The sequence below is a fragment of the Brienomyrus brachyistius genome, unplaced genomic scaffold, assembly GCF_023856365.1.
Source record: "Brienomyrus brachyistius isolate T26 unplaced genomic scaffold, BBRACH_0.4 scaffold40, whole genome shotgun sequence".
In the NCBI taxonomy this organism is placed as follows: Eukaryota; Metazoa; Chordata; class Actinopteri; order Osteoglossiformes; family Mormyridae; genus Brienomyrus; species Brienomyrus brachyistius.
In genome coordinates this window covers 2,344,049-2,364,746 of record NW_026042315.1, presented here as the reverse complement: position 1 = coordinate 2,364,746, position 20,698 = coordinate 2,344,049, and the positions used below count along the sequence as shown (strand labels likewise).

General features: G+C 55.3%; 1 protein-coding gene across 2 annotated transcripts in view; it reads right to left on the bottom strand.

Annotated features, from left to right (window-relative positions):
• Positions 1 to 20,698, bottom strand: part of LOC125722597 (uncharacterized) — a 426,618-nt gene that overhangs the window by 316,057 nt on the left and 89,863 nt on the right. The window lies entirely within an intron of this gene.

Below are 20,698 nucleotides of genomic sequence, written 5' to 3'. Positions count from 1 at the left end.
ATAGGCCTGTGTGAGGGATTGACGTCTGAGTCCTCTATAGGCCTGTGTGAGGTATTGACGTCGGAGTCCTCTATAGGCCTGTGTGAGGGATTGGCGTCTGAGTCCTCTATAGGCCTGTGTGAGGGGCTGACGTCTGAGTCCTCTATAGGCCTGTGTGAGGGATTGGCGTCTGAGTCCTCTATAGCCCTGTGCGAGGGGCTGAAGTCTGAGTCCTCTATTGGCCTGTCCGAGGGGCTGATGTCTGAGTTCTCTATAGGCCTGTGTGAGGGGCTGATGTCTGAGTCCTCTATAAGCCTGTGTGAGGGGCTGAATTCTGAGTCCTCTATAGGCCTGTGCGAGGGGCTGACGGCTGAGTCCTTTATAGGCCTGTGCGAGGGGCTGAAGTCTGAGTCCTCTATAGGCCTGTGCGAGGGGCTGATGTCTGAGTCCTCTATAGCCCTGTGTGAGGGATTGACGTCTGAGTCCTCTATAGGCCTGTGTGAGGGGCTGACGTCCGAATCCTCTATAGGCCTGTTTGAGGGGCTGACGTCCGAGTCCTCCATAGGCCTGTGTGAGGGGCTGACGTTCGAGTCCTCTATAGGCCTGTGTGAGGGGCTGACGTCTGAGTCCTCTATAGGCCCGTGGGAGGGACGTCTGAGTTCTCTATAGGCCTGTGCGAGGGGCTGATGTCTGAGTCCTCTATAGGCCTGTGTGAGGGGCTGATGTTCGAGTCTTCTATAGGCCTGTGTGAGGGGCTGACGTTCGAGTCCTCTATAGGCCTGTGTGAAGGGCTGACGACTGAGTCCTCTATAGGCCCGTGGGAGGGACGTCTGAGTTCTCTATAGGGCTGTGCGAGAGGCTGACGTCTGAGTCCTTTATAGACCGGTGCGAGGGGTTGAAGTCTGAGTCCACTATAGGCCTGTGTGAAGGATTGACGTCTGAGTCCTCTATAGGCCTGTGTGAGGGGCTGGTGTCTGAGTCCTCTATAGGCCTGTGTGAGGGATTGACGTCTGAGTCCTCTATAGGCCTGTGTGAGGGATTGACGTCTGAGTCCTCTATAGGCCTGTGTGAGGGATTGACGTCTGAGTCCTCTATAGGCCTGTGTGAGTGATTGACGTCTGAGTCCTCTATAGGCCTGTGTGAGGGGCTGACATCTGAGTCCTCTATAGGCCTGTGTGGGGGGCTGACGTCTGAGTCCTCTATAGGCCTGTGCGAGGGGCTGACGTCTGAGTCCTTTATAGGCCTGTGCGAGGGGCTGATGTCTGAGTCCTCTATAGGCCTGTGTGAGGGGCTGAATTCTGAGTCCTCTATAGGCTTGTGCGAGGGGCTGATGTCTGAGTCCTCTATAGGCCTGTGTGAGGGATTGACGTCTGAGTCCTCTATAGGCCTGTGTGAGGGGTTGAAGTCTGAGTCCTCTATAGGCCTGTGAGAGGGATTGACGTCTGAGTCCTCTATAGGCCTGTGTGAGGGATTGACGTCTGAGTCCTCTATAGGCCTGTGTGAGGGATTGGCGTCTGAGTCCTCTATAGGCCTGTGTGAGGGGCTGACGTCTGAGTCCTCTATAGGCCTGTGTGAGGGGCTGAAGTCTGAGTCCTCTATAGGCCTGTATGAGGGGCTGACATCTGAGTCCTCTATAGGCCTGTGTGAGGGATTGACGTCTGAGTCCTCTATAGGCTTGTGTGAGGGGCTGGTGTCTGAGTCCTCTATAGGCCTGTGTGAGGGATTGATGTCTGAGTCCTCTATAGGCCTGTGTGAGGTATTGACGTCTGAGTCCTCTATAGGCCTGTGTGAGGGGCTGGTGTCTGAGTCCTCTATAGGCCTGTGTGAGGGATTGACGTCTGAGTCCTCTATAGGCCTGTGTGAAGGATTGACGTCTGAGTCCTCTATAGGCTTGTGTGAGGGGCTGGTGTCTGAGTCCTCTATAGGCCTGTGTGAGGGATTGACGTCTGAGTCCTCTATAGGCCTGTGTGAGGGGCTGAAGTCTGAGTCCTCTATAGGCCTGTATGAGGGGCTGACATCTGAGTCCTCTATAGGCCTGTGTGAGGGATTGACGTCTGAGTCCTCTATAGGCTTGTGTGAGGGGCTGGTGTCTGAGTCCTCTATAGGCCTGTGTGAGGGATTGATGTCTGAGTCCTCTATAGGCCTGTGTGAGGTATTGACGTCTGAGTCCTCTATAGGCCTGTGTGAGGGGCTGGTGTCTGAGTCCTCTATAGGCCTGTGTGAGGGATTGACGTCTGAGTCCTCTATAGGCCTGTGTGAAGGATTGACGTCTGAGTCCTCTATAGGCCTGTGTGAGGGGCTGACGTCCGAATCCTCTATAGGCCTGTTTGAGGGGCTGACGTCCGAGTCCTCCATAGGCCTGTGTGAGGGGCTGACGTCCGAGTCCTCTATAGGCCTGTGTGAGGGGCTGACGTCCGAGTCCTCTATAGGCCTGTGTGAGGGGCTGACGTCCGAGTCCTCTATAGGCCTGTGTGAGGGGCTGATGTTCGAGTCCTCTATAGGCCTGTGTGAGGGGCTGATGTCTGAGTCCTCGATAGGCCTGTGTGAGGGGCTGACGTCCGAGTCCTCTATAAGGCTGTGTGAGGGTCTGACGTCCGAGTCCTCTATAGGCCTGTGTGAGGGGCTGACGTCCGAGTCCTCTATAAGCCTGTGTGAGGGGCTGACGTCCGAGTCCTCTATAGGCCTGTGCGAGGGGCTGATGTCTGAGTCCTCTATAGGCCTGTGTGAGGGGCTGATGTCTGAGTCCTCGATAGGCCTGTGTGAGGGGCTGACGTCCGAGTCCTCTATAAGCCTGTGTGAGGGGCTGACGTCCGAGTCCTCTATAGGCCTGTGCGAGGGGCTGATGTCTGAGTCCTCTATAGGCCTGTGTGAGGGGCTGATGTTCGAGTCCTGTATAGGCCTGTGTGAGGGGCTGACTTCTGAGTCCTTTATAGGCCTGTGCGAGGGGCTGAAGTCTGAGTCCACTATAGGCCTGTGCGAGGGGCTGATGTCTGAGTCCTCTATAGGCCTGTGTGAGGGGATGATATTCGAGTCCTCTATAGGCCTTTGTGAGGGATTGACTTCCGAGTCCTCTATAGGCCTGTGTGAGGGGCTGACGTCCGAGTCCTCTATAGGCCTTTGTGAGGGATTGACGTCCGAGTCCTCTATAGGCCTGTGTGAGGGGCTGACGTCTGAGTCCTCTATAGGCCTGTGTGAGGGGCTGAAGTCTGAGTCCACTATAGGCCTGTGCGAGGGGCTGATGTCTGAGTCCTCTATAGGCCTGTGTGAGGGGATGATATTCGAGTCCTCTATAGGCCTTTGTGAGGGATTGACGTCCGAGTCCTCTATAGGCCTGTGTGAGGGGCTGACGTCCGAGTCCTCTATAGGCCTTTGTGAGGAATTGACGTCCGAGTCCTCTATAGGCCTGTGTGAGGGGCTGACGTCTGAGTCCTCTATAGGCCTGTGTGAGGGGCTGATGTCTGAGTCCTCTATAGGCCTGTGTGAGGGGCTGATGTTCGAGTCTTCTATAGGCCTGTGTGAGGGGCTGACGTTCGAGTCCTCTATAGGCCTGTGTGAGGGGTTGAAGTCTGAGTCCTCTATAGGCCTGTGTGAGGGATTGACGTCTGAGTCCTCTATAGGCCTGTGTGAGGGATTGACGTCTGAGTCCTCTATAGGCCTGTGTGAGGGATTGACTTCTGAGTCCTCTATAGGCCTGTGTGAGGGATTGACGTCTGAGTCCTCTATAGGCCTGTGTGAGGGGCTGACATCTGAGTCCTCTATAGGCCTGTGTGGGGGGCTGACGTCTGAGTCCTCTATAGGCCTGTGTGAGGGATTGACGTCTGAGTCCTCTATAGGCCTGTGTGAGGGGCTGATGTCTGAGTCCTCTATAGGCCTGTGTGAGGGGCTGAATTCTGAGTCCTCTATTGGCTTGTGCGAGGGGTTGACGTCTGAGTCCTCTATAGGCCTGTGTGAGGGACTGACGTTTGAGTCCTCTATAGGCCTGTGTGAGGGGTTGATGTCTGAGTCCTCTATAGGCCTGTGTGAGGGATTGACGTCTGAGTCCTCTATAGGCCTGTGTGAGGGATTGACGTCTGAGTCCTCTATAGGCCTGTGTGAGGGGCTGACGTCCGAGTCCTCTATAGGCCTGTGTGAGGGGCTGAAGTCTGAGTCCTCTATAGGCCTGTGTGAGGGGCTGATGTTCGAGTCCTCTGTAGGCCTGTGCGAGGGGCTGACATCTGAGTCCACTATAGGCCTGTGTGAAGGATTGACGTCTGAGTCCTCTATAGGCCTGTGTGAGGGGCTGGTGTCTGAGTTCTCTATAGGCCTGTGTGAGGGATTGACGTCTGAGTCCTCTATAGGCCTGTGTGAGGGATTGACGTCTGAGTCCTCTATAGGCCTGTGTGAGGGATTGACGTCTGAGTCCTCTATAGGCCTGTGTGAGGGGCTGACATCTGAGTCCTCTATAGGCCTGTGTGGGGGGCTGACGTCTGAGTCCTCTATAGGCCTGTGCGAGGGGCTGACGTCTGAGTCCTTTATAGGCCTGTGCGAGGGGCTGATGTCTGAGTCCTCTATAGGCCTGTGTGAGGGGCTGAATTCTGAGTCCTCTATAGGCTTGTGCGAGGGGCTGATGTCTGAGTCCTCTATAGGCCTGTGTGAGGGATTGACGTCTGAGTCCTCTATAGGCCTGTGTGAGGTATTGACGTCTGAGTCCTCTATAGGCCTGTGTGAGGGATTGGCGTCTGAGTCCTCTATAGGCCTGTGTGAGGGGCTGACGTCTGAGTCCTCTATAGGCCTGTGTGAGGGATTGGCGTCTGAGTCCTCTATAGCCCTGTGCGAGGGGCTGAAGTCTGAGTCCTCTATAGGCCTGTGCGAGGGGCTGACGTCTGAGTCCTTTATAGGCCTGTGCGAGGGGCTGAAGTCTGAGTCCTCTATAGGCCTGTGCGAGGGGCTGATGTCTGAGTCCTCTATAGCCCTGTGTGAGGGATTGACGTCTGAGTCCTCTATAGGCCTGTGTGAGGGGCTGACGTCCGAATCCTCTATAGGCCTGTTTGAGGGGCTGACGTCCGAGTCCTCCATAGGCCTGTGTGAGGGGCTGACGTTCGAGTCCTCTATAGGCCTGTGTGAGGGGCTGACGTCTGAGTCCTCTATAGGCTCGTGGGAGGGACGTCTGAGTTCTCTATAGGCCTGTGCGAGGGGCTGATGTCTGAGTCCTCTATAGGCCTGTGTGAGGGGCTGATGTTCGAGTCTTCTATAGGCCTGTGTGAGGGGCTGACGTTCGAGTCCTCTATAGGCCTGTGTGAAGGGCTGACGACTGAGTCCTCTATAGGCCCGTGGGAGGGACGTCTGAGTTCTCTATAGGCCTGTGCGAGGGGCTGACGTCTGAGTCCTTTATAGACCGGTGCGAGGGGTTGAAGTCTGAGTCCACTATAGGCCTGTGTGAAGGATTGACGTCTGAGTCCTCTATAGGCCTGTGTGAGGGGCTGTTGTCTGAGTCCTCTATAGGCCTGTGTGAGGGATTGACGTCTGAGTCCTCTATAGGCCTGTGTGAGGGATTGACGTCTGAGTCCTCTATAGGCCTGTGTGAGTGATTGACGTCTGAGTCCTCTATAGGCCTGTGTGAGGGGCTGACATCTGAGTCCTCTATAGGCCTGTGTGGGGGGCTGACGTCTGAGTCCTCTATAGGCCTGTGCGAGGGGCTGACGTCTGAGTCCTTTATAGGCCTGTGCGAGGGGCTGATGTCTGAGTCCTCTATAGGCCTGTGTGAGGGGCTGAATTCTGAGTCCTCTATAGGCTTGTGCGAGGGGCTGATGTCTGAGTCCTCTATAGGCCTGTGTGAGGGATTGACGTCTGAGTCCTCTATAGGCCTGTGTGAGGGGTTGAAGTCTGAGTCCTCTATAGGCCTGTGAGAGGGATTGACGTCTGAGTCCTCTATAGGCCTGTGTGAGGGATTGACGTCTGAGTCCTCTATAGGCCTGTGTGAGGGATTGTCGTCTGAGTCCTCTATAGGCCTGTGTGAGGGGCTGACGTCTGAGTCCTCTATAGGCCTGTGTGAGGGGCTGAAGTCTGAGTCCTCTATAGGACTGTATGAGGGGCTGACATCTGAGTCCTCTATAGGCCTGTGTGAGGGATTGACGTCTGAGTCCTCTATAGGCTTGTGTGAGGGGCTGGTGTCTGAGTCCTCTATAGGCCTGTGTGAGGGATTGATGTCTGAGTCCTCTATAGGCCTGTGTGAGGTATTGACGTCTGAGTCCTCTATAGGCCTGTGTGAGGGGCTGGTGTCTGAGTCCTCTATAGGCCTGTGTGAGGGATTGACGTCTGAGTCCTCTATAGGCCTGTGTGAAGGATTGACGTCTGAGTCCTCTATAGGCCTGTGTGAGGGGCTGGTGTCTGAGTCCTCTATAGGCCTGTGTGAGGGATTGACGTCTGAGTCCTCTATAGGCCTGTGTGAGGTATTGACGTCTGAGTCCTCTATAGGCCTGTGTGAGGGGCTGGTGTCTGAGTCCTCTATAGGCCTGTGTGAGGGGCTGATGTCTGAGTCCTCTATAGGCCTGTGTGAGGGGCTGATGTTCGAGTCTTCTATAGGCCTGTGTGAGGGGCTGACGTTCGAGTCCTCTATAGGCCTGTGTGAGGGGTTGAAGTCTGAGTCCTCTATAGGCCTGTGTGAGGGATTGACGTCTGAGTCCTCTATAGGCCTGTGTGAGGGATTGACGTCTGAGACCTCTATAGGCCTGTGTGAGGGATTGACTTCTGAGTCCTCTATAGGCCTGTGTGAGGGATTGACGTCTGAGTCCTCTATAGGCCTGTGTGAGGGGCTGACATCTGAGTCCTCTATAGGCCTGTGTGGGGGGCTGACGTCTGAGTCCTCTATAGGCCTGTGTGAGGGATTGACGTCTGAGTCCTCTATAGGCCTGTGTGAGGGGCTGATGTCTGAGTCCTCTATAGGCCTGTGTGAGGGGCTGAATTCTGAGTCCTCTATTGGCTTGTGCGAGGGGTTGACGTCTGAGTCCTCTATAGGCCTGTGTGAGGGACTGACGTTTGAGTCCTCTATATGCCTGTGTGAGGGGTTGATGTCTGAGTCCTCTATAGGCCTGTGTGAGGGATTGACGTCTGAGTCCTCTATAGGCCTGTGTGAGGGATTGACGTCTGAGTCCTCTATAGGCCTGTGTGAGGGGCTGACGTCCGAGTCCTCTATAGGCCTGTGTGAGGGGCTGAAGTCTGAGTCCTCTATAGGCCTGTGTGAGGGGCTGATGTTCGAGTCCTCTATAGGCCTGTGCGAGGGGCTGACATCTGAGTCCACTATAGGCCTGTGTGAAGGATTGACGTCTGAGTCCTCTATAGGCCTGTGTGAGGGGCTGGTGTCTGAGTCCTCTATAGGCCTGTGTGAGGGATTGACGTCTGAGTCCTCTATAGGCCTGTGTGAGGGATTGACGTCTGAGTCCTCTATAGGCCTGTGTGAGGGATTGACGTCTGAGTCCTCTATAGGCCTGTGTGAGGGGCTGACATCTGAGTCCTCTATAGGCCTGTGTGGGGGGCTGACGTCTGAGTCCTCTATAGGCCTGTGCGAGGGGCTGACGTCTGAGTCCTTTATAGGCCTGTGCGAGGGGCTGATGTCTGAGTCCTGTATAGGCCTGTGTGAGGGGCTGAATTCTGAGTCCTCTATAGGCTTGTGCGAGGGGCTGATGTCTGAGTCCTCTATAGGCCTGTGTGAGGGATTGACGTCTGAGTCCTCTATAGGCCTGTGTGAGGTATTGACGTCTGAGTCCTCTATAGGCCTGTGTGAGGGATTGGCGTCTGAGTCCTCTATAGGCCTGTGTGAGGGGCTGACGTCTGAGTCCTCTATAGGCCTGTGTGAGGGATTGGCGTCTGAGTCCTCTATAGCCCTGTGCGAGGGGCTGAAGTCTGAGTCCTCTATAGGCCTGTCCGAGGGGCTGATGTCTGAGTTCTCTATAGGCCTGTGTGAGGGGCTGATGTCTGAGTCCTCTATAGGCCTGTGTGAGGGGCTGAATTCTGAGTCCTCTATAGGCCTGTGCGAAGGGCTGACGTCTGAGTCCTCTATAGGCCTGTGCGAGGGGCTGATGTCTGAGTCCTCTATAGCCCTGTGTGAGGGATTGACGTCTGAGTCCTCTATAGGCCTGTGTGAGGGGCTGACGTCCGAATCCTCTATAGGCCTGTTTGAGGGGCTGACGTCCGAGTCCTCCATAGGCCTGTGTGAGGGGCTGACGTTCGAGTCCTCTATAGGCCTGTGTGAGGGGCTGACGTCTGAGTCCTCTATAGGCCCGTGGGAGGGACGTCTGAGTTCTCTATAGGCCTGTGCGAGGGGCTGATGTCTGAGTCCTCTATAGGCCTGTGTGAGGGGCTGATGTTCGAGTCTTCTATAGGCCTGTGTGAGGGGCTGACGTTCGAGTCCTCTATAGGCCTGTGTGAAGGGCTGACGACTGAGTCCTCTATAGGCCCGTGGGAGGGACGTCTGAGTTCTCTATAGGCCTGTGCGAGGGGCTGACGTCTGAGTCCTTTATAGACCGGTGCGAGGGGTTGAAGTCTGAGTCCACTATAGGCCTGTGTGAAGGATTGACGTCTGAGTCCTCTATAGGCCTGTGTGAGGGGCTGGTGTCTGAGTCCTCTATAGGCCTGTGTGAGGGATTGACGTCTGAGTCCTCTATAGGCCTGTGTGAGGGATTGACGTCTGAGTCCTCTATAGGCCTGTGTGAGGGATTGACGTCTGAGTCCTCTATAGGCCTGTGTGAGTGATTGACGTCTGAGTCCTCTATAGGCCTGTGTGAGGGGCTGACATCTGAGTCCTCTATAGGCCTGTGTGGGGGGCTGACGTCTGAGTCCTCTATAGACCTGTGCGAGGGGCTGACGTCTGAGTCCTTTATAGGCCTGTGCGAGGGGCTGATGTCTGAGTCCTCTATAGGCCTGTGTGAGGGGCTGAATTCTGAGTCCTCTATAGGCTTGTGCGAGGGGCTGATGTCTGAGTCCTCTATAGGCCTGTGTGAGGGATTGACGTCTGAGTCCTCTATAGGCCTGTGTGAGGGGTTGAAGTCTGAGTCCTCTATAGGCCTGTGAGAGGGATTGACGTCTGAGTCCTCTATAGGCCTGTGTGAGGGATTGACGTCTGAGTCCTCTATAGGCCTGTGTGAGGGATTGGCGTCTGAGTCCTCTATAGGCCTGTGTGAGGGGCTGACGTCTGAGTCCTCTATAGGCCTGTGTGAGGGGCTGAAGTCTGAGTCCTCTATAGGCCTGTATGAGGGGCTGACATCTGAGTCCTCTATAGGCCTGTGTGAAGGATTGACGTCTGAGTCCTCTATAGGCCTGTGTGAGGGGCTGGTGTCTGAGTCCTCTATAGGCCTGTGTGAGGGATTGACGTCTGAGTCCTCTATAGGCCTGTGTGAGGTATTGACGTCTGAGTCCTCTATAGGCCTGTGTGAGGGGCTGGTGTCTGAGTCCTCTATAGGCCTGTGTGAGGGGCTGATGTCTGAGTCCTCTATAGGCCTGTGTGAGGGGCTGATGTTCGAGTCTACTATAGGCCTGTGTGAGGGGCTGACGTTCGAGTCCTCTATAGGCCTGTGTGAGGGGTTGAAGTCTGAGTCCTCTATAGGCCTGTGTGAGGGATTGACGTCTGAGTCCTCTATAGGCCTGTGTGAGGGATTGACGTCTGAGACCTCTATAGGCCTGTGTGAGGGATTGACTTCTGAGTCCTCTATAGGCCTGTGTGAGGGATTGACGTTTGAGTCCTCTATAGGCCTGTGTGAGGGGCTGACATCTGAGTCCTCTATAGGCCTGTGTGGGGGGCTGATGTCTGAGTCCTCTATAGGCCTGTGTGAGGGACTGACGTTTGAGTCCTCTATAGGCCTGTGTGAGGGGTTGATGTCTGAGTCCTCTATAGGCCTGTGTGAGGGATTGACGTCTGAGTCCTCTATAGGCCTGTGTGAGGGATTGACGTCTGAGTCCTCTATAGGCCTGTGTGAGGGGCTGACGTCCGAGTCCTCTATAGGCCTGTGTGAGGGGCTGAAGTCTGAGTCCTCTATAGGCATGTGTGAGGGGCTGATGTTCGAGTCCTCTATAGGCCTGTGCGAGGGGCTGACATCTGAGTCCACTATAGGCCTGTGTGAAGGATTGACGTCTGAGTCCTCTATAGGCCTGTGTGAGGGGCTGGTGTCTGAGTCCTCTATAGGCCTGTGAGGGATTGACGTCTGAGTCCTCTATAGGCCTGTGTGAGGGATTGACGTCTGAGTCCTCTATAGGCCTGTGTGAGGGATTGACGTCTGAGTCCTCTATAGGCCTGTGTGAGGGGCTGACATCTGAGTCCTCTATAGGCCTGTGTGGGGGGCTGACGTCTGAGTCCTCTATAGGCCTGTGCGAGGGGCTGACGTCTGAGTCCTTTATAGGCCTGTGCGAGGGGCTGATGTCTGAGTCCTCTATAGGCCTGTGTGAGGGGCTGAATTCTGAGTCCTCTATAGGCTTGTGCGAGGGGCTGATGTCTGAGTCCTCTATAGGCCTGTGTGAGGGATTGACGTCTGAGTCCTCTATAGGCCTGTGTGAGGTATTGACGTCTGAGTCCTCTATAGGCCTGTGTGAGGGATTGGCGTCTGAGTCCTCTATAGGCCTGTGTGAGGGGCTGACGTCTGAGTCCTCTATAGGCCGGTGTGAGGGATTGGCGTCTGAGTCCTCTATAGCCCTGTGCGAGGGGCTGAAGTCTGAGTCCTCTATAGGCCTGTCCGAGGGGCTGATGTCTGAGTTCTCTATAGGCCTGTGTGAGGGGCTGATGTCTGAGTCCTGTATAGGCCTGTGTGAGGGGCTGAATTCTGAGTCCTCTATAGGCCTGTGCGAAGGGCTGACGTCTGAGTCCTTTATAGGCCTGTGCGAGGGGCTGAAGTCTGAGTCCTCTATAGGCCTGTGCAAGGGGCTGATGTCTGAGTCCTCTATAGCCCTGTGTGAGGGATTGACGTCTGAGTCCTCTATAGGCCTGTGTGAGGGGCTGACGTCCGAATCCTCTATAGGCCTGTTTGAGGGGCTGACGTCCGAGTCCTCCATAGGCCTGTGTGAGGGGCTGACGTTCGAGTCCTCTATAGGCCTGTGTGAGGGGCTGACGTCTGAGTCCTCTATAGGCCCGTGGGAGGGACGTCTGAGTTCTCTATAGGCCTGTGCGAGGGGCTGATGTCTGAGTCCTCTATAGGCCTGTGTGAGGGGCTGATGTTCGAGTCTTCTATAGGCCTGTGTGAGGGGCTGACGTTCGAGTCCTCTATAGGCCTGTGTGAAGGACTGACGACTGAGTCCTCTATAGGCCCGTGGGAGGGACGTCTGAGTTCTCTATAGGCCTGTGCGAGGGGCTGACGTCTGAGTCCTTTATAGACCGGTGCGAGGGGTTGAAGTCTGAGTCCACTATAGGCCTGTGTGAAGGATTGACGTCTGAGTCCTCTATAGGCCTGTGTGAGGGGCTGGTGTCTGAGTCCTCTATAGGCCTGTGTGAGGGATTGACGTCTGAGTCCTCTATAGGCCTGTGTGAGGGATTGACGTCTGAGTCCTCTATAGGCCTGTGTGAGGGATTGACGTCTGAGTCCTCTATAGGCCTGTGTGAGTGATTGACGTCTGAGTCCTCTATAGGCCTGTGTGAGGGGCTGACATCTGAGTCCTCTATAGGCCTGTGTGGGGGGCTGACGTCTGAGTCCTCTATAGACCTGTGCGAGGGGCTGACGTCTGAGTCCTTTATAGGCCTGTGCGAGGGGCTGATGTCTGAGTCCTCTATAGGCCTGTGTGAGGGGCTGAATTCTGAGTCCTCTATAGGCTTGTGCGAGGGGCTGATGTCTGAGTCCTCTATAGGCCTGTGTGAGGGATTGACGTCTGAGTCCTCTATAGGCCTGTGTGAGGGGTTGAAGTCTGAGTCCTCTATAGGCCTGTGAGAGGGATTGACGTCTGAGTCCTCTATAGGCCTGTGTGAGGGATTGACGTCTGAGTCCTCTATAGGCCTGTGTGAGGGATTGGCGTCTGAGTCCTCTATAGGCCTGTGTGAGGGGCTGACGTCTGAGTCCTCTATAGGCCTGTGTGAGGGGCTGAAGTCTGAGTCCTCTATAGGCCTGTATGAGGGGCTGACATCTGAGTCCTCTATAGGCCTGTGTGAGGGATTGACGTCTGAGTCCTCTATAGGCTTGTGTGAGGGGCTGGTGTCTGAGTCCTCTATAGGCCTGTGTGAGGGATTGATGTCTGAGTCCTCTATAGGCCTGTGTGAGGTATTGACGTCTGAGTCCTCTATAGGCCTGTGTGAGGGGCTGGTGTCTGAGTCCTCTATAGGCCTGTGTGAGGGATTGACGTCTGAGTCCTCTATAGGCCTGTGTGAGGGGCTGGTGTCTGAGTCCTCTATAGGCCTGTGTGAGGGATTGACGTCTGAGTCCTCTATAAGCCTGTGTGAAGGATTGACGTCTGAGTCCTCTATAGGCCTGTGTGAGGGGCTGGTGTCTGAGTCCTCTATAGGCCTGTGTGAGGGATTGACGTCTGAGTCCTCTATAGGCCTGTGTGAGGTATTGACGTCTGAGTCCTCTATAGGCCTGTGTGAGGGGCTGGTGTCTGAGTCCTCTATAGGCCTGTGTGAGGGATTGGCGTCTGAGTCCTCTATAGGCCTGTGTGAGGGGCTGAAGTCTGAGTCCTCTATAGGCCTGTGTGAGGGATTGGCGTCTGAGTCCTCTATAGCCCTGTGCGAGGGGCTGAAGTCTGAGTCCTCTATAGGCCTGTGCGAGGGGCTGATGTCTGAGTTCTCTATAGGCCTGTGTGAGGGGCTGAAGTCTGAGTCCTCTATAGGCCCGTGGGAGGGACGTCTGAGTTCTCTATAGGCCTGTGCGAGCGGCTGACGTCTGAGTCCTTTATAGGCCTGTGCTAGGGGCTGAAGTCTGAGTCCTCTATAGGCCTGTGCGAGGGGCTGATGTCTGAGTCCTCTATAGCCCAGTGTGAGGGATTGACGTTTGAGTCCTCTATAGGCCTGTGTGAGGGGCTGACGTCCGAGTCCTCTATAGGCCTGTGTGAGGGGCTGACGTCCGAATCCTCTATAGGCCTGTGTGAGGGGCTGACGTCCGAGTCCTCCATAGGCCTGTGTGAGGGGCTGACGTTCGAGTCCTCTATAGGCCTGTGTGAGGGGCTGACGTCTGAGTCCTCTATAGGCCCGTGGGAGGGACGTCTGAGTTCTCTATAGGCCTGTGCGAGGGGCTGATGTCTGAGTCCTCTATAGGCCTGTGTGAGGGGCTGATGTTCGAGTCTTCTGTAGGTCTGTGTGAGGGGCTGACGTTCGAGTCCTCTATAGGCCTGTGTGAAGGGCTGACGACTGAGTCCTCTATAGGCCCGTGGGAGGGACGTCTGAGTTCTCTATAGGCCTGTGCGAGAGGCTGACGTCTGAGTCCTTTATAGACCTGTGCGAGGGGCTGAAGTCTGAGTCCACTATAGGCCTGTGTGAAGGATTGACGTCTGAGTCCTCTATAGGCCTGTGTGAGGGGCTGGTGTCTGAGTCCTCTATAGGCCTGTGTGAGGGATTGACGTCTGAGTCCTCTATAGGCCTGTGTGAGGGATTGACGTCTGAGTCCTCTATAGGCCTGTGTGAGGGATTGACGTCTGAGTCCTCTATAGGCCTGTGTGAGGGGCTGACATCTGAGTCCTCTATAGGCCTGTGTGGGGGGCTGACGTCTGAGTCCTCTATAGGCCTGTGCGAGGGGCTGACGTCTGAGTCCTTTATAGGCCTGTGCGAGGGGCTGATGTCTGAGTCCTCTATAGGCCTGTGTGAGGGGCTGAATTCTGAGTCCTCTATAGGCTTGTGCGAGGGGCTGATGTCTGAGTCCTCTATAGGCCTGTGTGAGGGATTGACGTCTGAGTCCTCTATAGGCCTGTGTGAGGGGTTGAAGTCTGAGTCCTCTATAGGCCTGTGTGAGGGATTGACGTCTGAGTCCTCTATAGGCCTGTTTGAGGGATTGACGTCTGAGTCCTCTATAGGCCTGTGTGAGGGATTGACGTCTGAGTCCTCTATAGGCCTGTGTGAGGGATTGACGTCTGAGTCCTCTATAGGCCTGTGTGAGGGGCTGACATCTGAGTCCTCTATAGGCCTGTGTGGGGGGCTGACGTCTGAGTCCTCTATAGGCCTGTGTGAGGGATTGACGTCTGAGTCCTCTATAGGCCTGTGTGAGGGGCTGATGTCTGAGTCCTCTATAGGCCTGTGTGAGGGGCTGAATTCTGAGTCCTCTATTGGCTTGTGCGAGGGGTTGACGTCTGAGTCCTCTATAGGCCTGTGTGAGGGACTGACGTTTGAGTCCTCTATAGGCCTGTGTGAGGGGTTGATGTGAGAGTCCTCTATAGGCCTGTGTGAGGGATTGACGTCTGAGTCCTCTATAGGCCTGTGTGAGGGATTGACGTGTGAGTCCTCTATAGGCCTGTGTGAGGGGCTGACGTCCGAGTCCTCTATAGGCCTGTGTGAGGGGCTGAAGTCTGAGTCCTCTATAGGCCTGTGTGAGGGGCTGATGTTCGAGTCCTCTATAGGCCTGTGCGAGGGGCTGACATCTGAGTCCACTATAGGCCTGTGTGAAGGATTGACGTCTGAGTCCTCTATAGGCCTGTGTGAGGGGCTGGTGTCTGAGTCCTCTATAGGCCTGTGTGAGGGATTGACGTTTGAGTCCTCTATAGGCCTGTGTGAGGGATTGACGTCTGAGTCCTCTATAGGCCTGTGTGAGGGATTGACGTCTGAGTCCTCTATAGGCCTGTGTGAGGGGCTGACATCTGAGTCCTCTATAGGCCTGTGTGGGGGGCTGACGTCTGAGTCCTCTATAGGCCTGTGCGAGGGGCTGACGTCTGAGTCCTTTATAGGCCTGTGCGAGGGGCTGATGTCTGAGTCCTCTATAGGCCTGTGTGAGGGGCTGAATTCTGAGTCCTCTATAGGCTTGTGCGAGGGGCTGATGTCTGAGTCCTCTATAGGCCTGTGTGAGGGATTGGCGTCTGAGTCCTCTATAGGCCTGTGTGAGGGGCTGACGTCTGAGTCCTCTATAGGCCTGTGTGAGGGGCTGAAGTCTGAGTCCTCTATAGGCCTGTATGAGGGGCTGACATCTGAGTCCTCTATAGGCCTGTGTGAGGGATTGACGTCTGAGTCCTCTATAGGATTGTGTGAGGGGCTGGTGTCTGAGTCCTCTATAGGCCTGTGTGAGGGATTGATGTCTGAGTCCTCTATAGGCCTGTGTGAGGTATTGACGTCTGAGTCCTCTATAGGCCTGTGTGAGGGGCTGGTGTCTGAGTCCTCTATAGGCCTGTGTGAGGGATTGACGTCTGAGTCCTCTATAGGCCTGTGTGAAGGATTGACGTCTGAGTCCTCTATAGGCCTGTGTGAGGGGCTGGTGTCTGAGTCCTCTATAGGCCTGTGTGAGGGATTGACGTCTGAGTCCTCTATAGGCCTGTATGAGGTATTGACGTCTGAGTCCTCTATAGGCCTGTGTGAGGGGCTGGTGTCTGAGTCCTCTATAGGCCTGTGTGAGGGATTGGCGTCTGAGTCCTCTATAGGCCTGTGTGAGGGGCTGACGTCTGAGTACTCTATAGGCCTGTGTGAGGTATTGACGTCTGAGTCCTCTATAGGCCTGTGTGAGGGGCTGGTGTCTGAGTCCTCTATAGGCCTGTGTGAGGGATTGACGTCTGAGTCCTCTATAGGCCTGTGTGAAGGATTGACGTCTGAGTCCTCTATAGGCCTGTGTGAGGGGCTGGTGTCTGAGTCCTCTATAGGCCTGTGTGAGGGATTGACGTCTGAGTCCTCTATAGGCCTGTGTGAGGGGCTGGTGTCTGAGTCCTCTATAGGCCTGTGTGAGGGATTGACGTCTGAGTCCTCTATAGGCCTGTGTGGGGGGCTGACGTCTGAGTCCTCTATAGGCCTGTGCGAGGGGCTGACGTCTGAGTCCTTTATAGGCCTGTGCGAGGGGCTGATGTCTGAGTCCTCTATAGGCCTGTGTGAGGGGCTGAATTCTGAGTCCTCTATAGGCTTGTGCGAGGGGCTGATGTCTGAGTCCTCTATAGGCCTGTGTGAGGGGCTGACGTCTGAGTCCTCTATAGGCCTGTGTGAGGGATTGGCGTCTGAGTCCTCTATAGCCCTGTGCGAGGGGCTGAAGTCTGAGTCCTCTATAGGCCTGTGTGAGGGGTTGATGTCTGAGTCCTCTATAGGCCTGTGTGAGGGATTGACGTCTGAGTCCTCTATAGGCCTGTGTGAGGTATTGACGTCTGAGTCCTCTATAGGCCTGTGTGAGGGGCTGGTGTCTGAGTCCTCTATAGGCCTGTGTGAGGGATTGGCGTCTGAGTCCTCTATAGGCCTGTGTGAGGGGCTGAAGTCTGAGTCCTCTATAGGCCTGTGTGAGGGATTGGCGTCTGAGTCCTCTATAGCCCTGTGCGAGGGGCTGAAGTCTGAGTCCTCTATAGGCCTGTGCGAGGGGCTGATGTCTGAGTTCTCTATAGGCCTGTGTGAGGGGCTGAAGTCTGAGTCCTCTATAGGCCCGTGGGAGGGACGTCTGAGTTCTCTATAGGCCTGTGCGAGCGGCTGACGTCTGAGTCCTTTATAGGCCTGTGCGAGGGGCTGAAGTCTGAGTCCTCTATAGGCCTGTGCGAGGGGCTGATGTCTGAGTCCTCTATAGCCCAGTGTGAGGGATTGACGTTTGAGTCCTCTATAGGCCTGTGTGAGGGGCTGACGTCCGAGTCCTCTATAGGCCTGTGTGAGGGGCTGACGTCCGAATCCTCTATAGGCCTGTGTGAGGGGCTGACGTCCGAGTCCTCCATAGGCCTGTGTGAGGGGCTGACGTTCGAGTCCTCTATAGGCCTGTGTGAGGGGCTGACGTCTGAGTCCTCTATAGGCCCGTGGGAGGGACGTCTGAGTTCTCTATAGGCCTGTGCGAGGGGCTGATGTCTGAGTCCTCTATAGGCCTGTGTGAGGGGCTGATGTTCGAGTCTTCTGTAGGTCTGTGTGAGGGGCTGACGTTCGAGTCCTCTATAGGCCTGTGTGAAGGGCTGACGACTGAGTCCTCTATAGGCCCGTGGGAGGGACGTCTGAGTTCTCTATAGGCCTGTGCGAGAGGCTGACGTCTGAGTCCTTTATAGACCTGTGCGAGGGGCTGAAGTCTGAGTCCACTATAGGCCTGTGTGAAGGATTGACGTCTGAGTCCTCTATAGGCCTGTGTGAGGGGCTGGTGTCTGAGTCCTCTATAGGCCTGTGTGAGGGATTGACGTCTGAGTCCTCTATAGGCCTGTGTGAGGGATTGACGTCTGAGTCCTCTATAGGCCTGTGTGAGGGATTGACGTCTGAGTCCTCTATAGGCCTGTGTGAGGGGCTGACATCTGAGTCCTCTATAGGCCTGTGTGGGGGGCTGACGTCTGAGTCCTCTATAGGCCTGTGCGAGGGGCTGACGTCTGAGTCCTTTATAGGCCTGTGCGAGGGGCTGATGTCTGAGTCCTCTATAGGCCTGTGTGAGGGGCTGAATTCTGAGTCCTCTATAGGCTTGTGCGAGGGGCTGATGTCTGAGTCCTCTATAGGCCTGTGTGAGGGATTGACGTCTGAGTCCTCTATAGGCCTGTGTGAGGGGTTGAAGTCTGAGTCCTCTATAGGCCTGTGTGAGGGATTGACGTCTGAGTCCTCTATAGGCCTGTTTGAGGGATTGACGTCTGAGTCCTCTATAGGCCTGTGTGAGGGATTGACGTCTGAGTCCTCTATAGGCCTGTGTGAGGGATTGACGTCTGAGTCCTCTATAGGCCTGTGTGAGGGGCTGACATCTGAGTCCTCTATAGGCCTGTGTGGGGGGCTGACGTCTGAGTCCTCTATAGGCCTGTGTGAGGGATTGACGTCTGAGTCCTCTATAGGCCTGTGTGAGGGGCTGATGTCTGAGTCCTCTATAGGCCTGTGCGAGAGGCTGACGTCTGAGTCCTTTATAGACCTGTGCGAGGGGCTGAAGTCTGAGTCCACTATAGGCCTGTGTGAAGGATTGACGTCTGAGTCCTCTATAGGCCTGTGTGAGGGGCTGGTGTCTGAGTCCTCTATAGGCCTGTGTGAGGGATTGACGTCTGAGTCCTCTATAGGCCTGTGTGAGGGATTGACGTCTGAGTCCTCTATAGGCCTGTGTGAGGGATTGACGTCTGAGTCCTCTATAGGCCTGTGTGAGGGGCTGACATCTGAGTCCTCTATAGGCCTGTGTGGGGGGCTGACGTCTGAGTCCTCTATAGGCCTGTGCGAGGGGCTGACGTCTGAGTCCTTTATAGGCCTGTGCGAGGGGCTGATGTCTGAGTCCTCTATAGGCCTGTGTGAGGGGCTGAATTCTGAGTCCTCTATAGGCTTGTGCGAGGGGCTGATGTCTGAGTCCTCTATAGGCCTGTGTGAGGGATTGACGTCTGAGTCCTCTATAGGCCTGTGTGAGGGGTTGAAGTCTGAGTCCTCTATAGGCCTGTGTGAGGGATTGACGTCTGAGTCCTCTATAGGCCTGTTTGAGGGATTGACGTCTGAGTCCTCTATAGGCCTGTGTGAGGGATTGACGTCTGAGTCCTCTATAGGCCTGTGTGAGGGATTGACGTCTGAGTCCTCTATAGGCCTGTGTGAGGGGCTGACATCTGAGTCCTCTATAGGCCTGTGTGGGGGGCTGACGTCTGAGTCCTCTATAGGCCTGTGTGAGGGATTGACGTCTGAGTCCTCTATAGGCCTGTGTGAGGGGCTGATGTCTGAGTCCTCTATAGGCCTGTGTGAGGGGCTGAATTCTGAGTCCTCTATTGGCTTGTGCGAGGGGTTGACGTCTGAGTCCTCTATAGGCCTGTGTGAGGGACTGACGTTTGAGTCCTCTATAGGCCTGTGTGAGGGGTTGATGTCAGAGTCCTCTATAGGCCTGTGTGAGGGATTGACGTCTGAGTCCTCTATAGGCCTGTGTGAGGGATTGACGTGTGAGTCCTCTATAGGCCTGTGTGAGGGGCTGACGTCCGAGTCCTCTATAGGCCTGTGTGAGGGGCTGAAGTCTGAGTCCTCTATAGGCCTGTGTGAGGGGCTGATGTTCGAGTCCTCTATAGGCCTGTGCGAGGGGCTGACATCTGAGTCCACTATAGGCCTGTGTGAAGGATTGACGTCTGAGTCCTCTATAGGCCTGTGTGAGGGGCTGGTGTCTGAGTCCTCTATAGGCCTGTGTGAGGGATTGACGTTTGAGTCCTCTATAGGCCTGTGTGAGGGATTGACGTCTGAGTCCTCTATAGGCCTGTGTGAGGGATTGACGTCTGAGTCCTCTATAGGCCTGTGTGAGGGGCTGACATCTGAGTCCTCTATAGGCCTGTGTGGGGGGCTGACGTCTGAGTCCTCTATAGGCCTGTGCGAGGGGCTGACGTCTGAGTCCTTTATAGGCCTGTGCGAGGGGCTGATGTCTGAGTCCTCTATAGGCCTGTGTGAGGGGCTGAATTCTGAGTCCTCTATAGGCTTGTGCGAGGGGCTGATGTCTGAGTCCTCTATAGGCCTGTGTGAGGGATTGGCGTCTGAGTCCTCTATAGGCCTGTGTGAGGGGCTGACGTCTGAGTCCTCTATAGGCCTGTGTGAGGGGCTGACGTCTGAGTCCTCTATAGGCCTGTGTGAGGGGCTGAAGTCTGAGTCCTCTATAGGCCTGTATGAGGGGCTGACATCTGAGTCCTCTATAGGCCTGTGTGAGGGATTGACGTCTGAGTCCTCTATAGGATTGTGTGAGGGGCTGGTGTCTGAGTCCTCTATAGGCCTGTGTGAGGGATTGATGTCTGAGTCCTCTATAGGCCTGTGTGAGGTATTGACGTCTGAGTCCTCTATAGGCCTGTGTGAGGGGCTGGTGTCTGAGTCCTCTATAGGCCTGTGTGAGGGATTGACGTCTGAGTCCTCTATAGGCCTGTGTGAGGGGCTGGTGTCTGAGTCCTCTATAGGCCTGTGTGAGGGATTGACGTCTGAGTCCTCTATAGGCCTGTATGAGGTATTGACGTCTGAGTCCTCTATAGGCCTGTGTGAGGGGCTGGTGTCTGAGTCCTCTATAGGCCTGTGTGAGGGATTGGCGTCTGAGTCCTCTATAGGCCTGTGTGAGGGGCTGACGTCTGAGTACTCTATAGGCCTGTGTGAGGTATTGACGTCTGAGTCCTCTATAGGCCTGTGTGAGGGGCTGGTGTCTGAGTCCTCTATAGGCCTGTGTGAGGGATTGACGTCTGAGTCCTCTATAGGCCTGTGTGAAGGATTGACGTCTGAGTCCTCTATAGGCCTGTGTGAGGGGCTGGTGTCTGAGTCCTCTATAGGCCTGTGTGAGGGATTGACGTCTGAGTCCTCTATAGGCCTGTGTGAGGGGCTGGTGTCTGAGTCCTCTATAGGCCTGTGTGAGGGATTGACGTCTGAGTCCTCTATAGGCCTGTGTGGGGGGCTGACGTCTGAGTCCTCTATAGGCCTGTGCGAGGGGCTGACGTCTGAGTCCTTTATAGGCCTGTGCGAGGGGCTGATGTCTGAGTCCTCTATAGGCCTGTGTGAGGGGCTGAATTCTGAGTCCTCTATAGGCTTGTGCGAGGGGCTGATGTCTGAGTCCTCTATAGGCCTGTGTGAGGGGCTGACGTCTGAGTCCTCTATAGGCCTGTGTGAGGGATTGGCGTCTGAGTCCTCTATAGCCCTGTGCGAGGGGCTGAAGTCTGAGTCCTCTATAGGCCTGTGCGAGGGGCTGATGTCTGAGTTCTCTATAGGCCTGTGTGAGGGGCTGAAGTCTGAGTCCTCTATAGGCCCGTGGGAGGGACG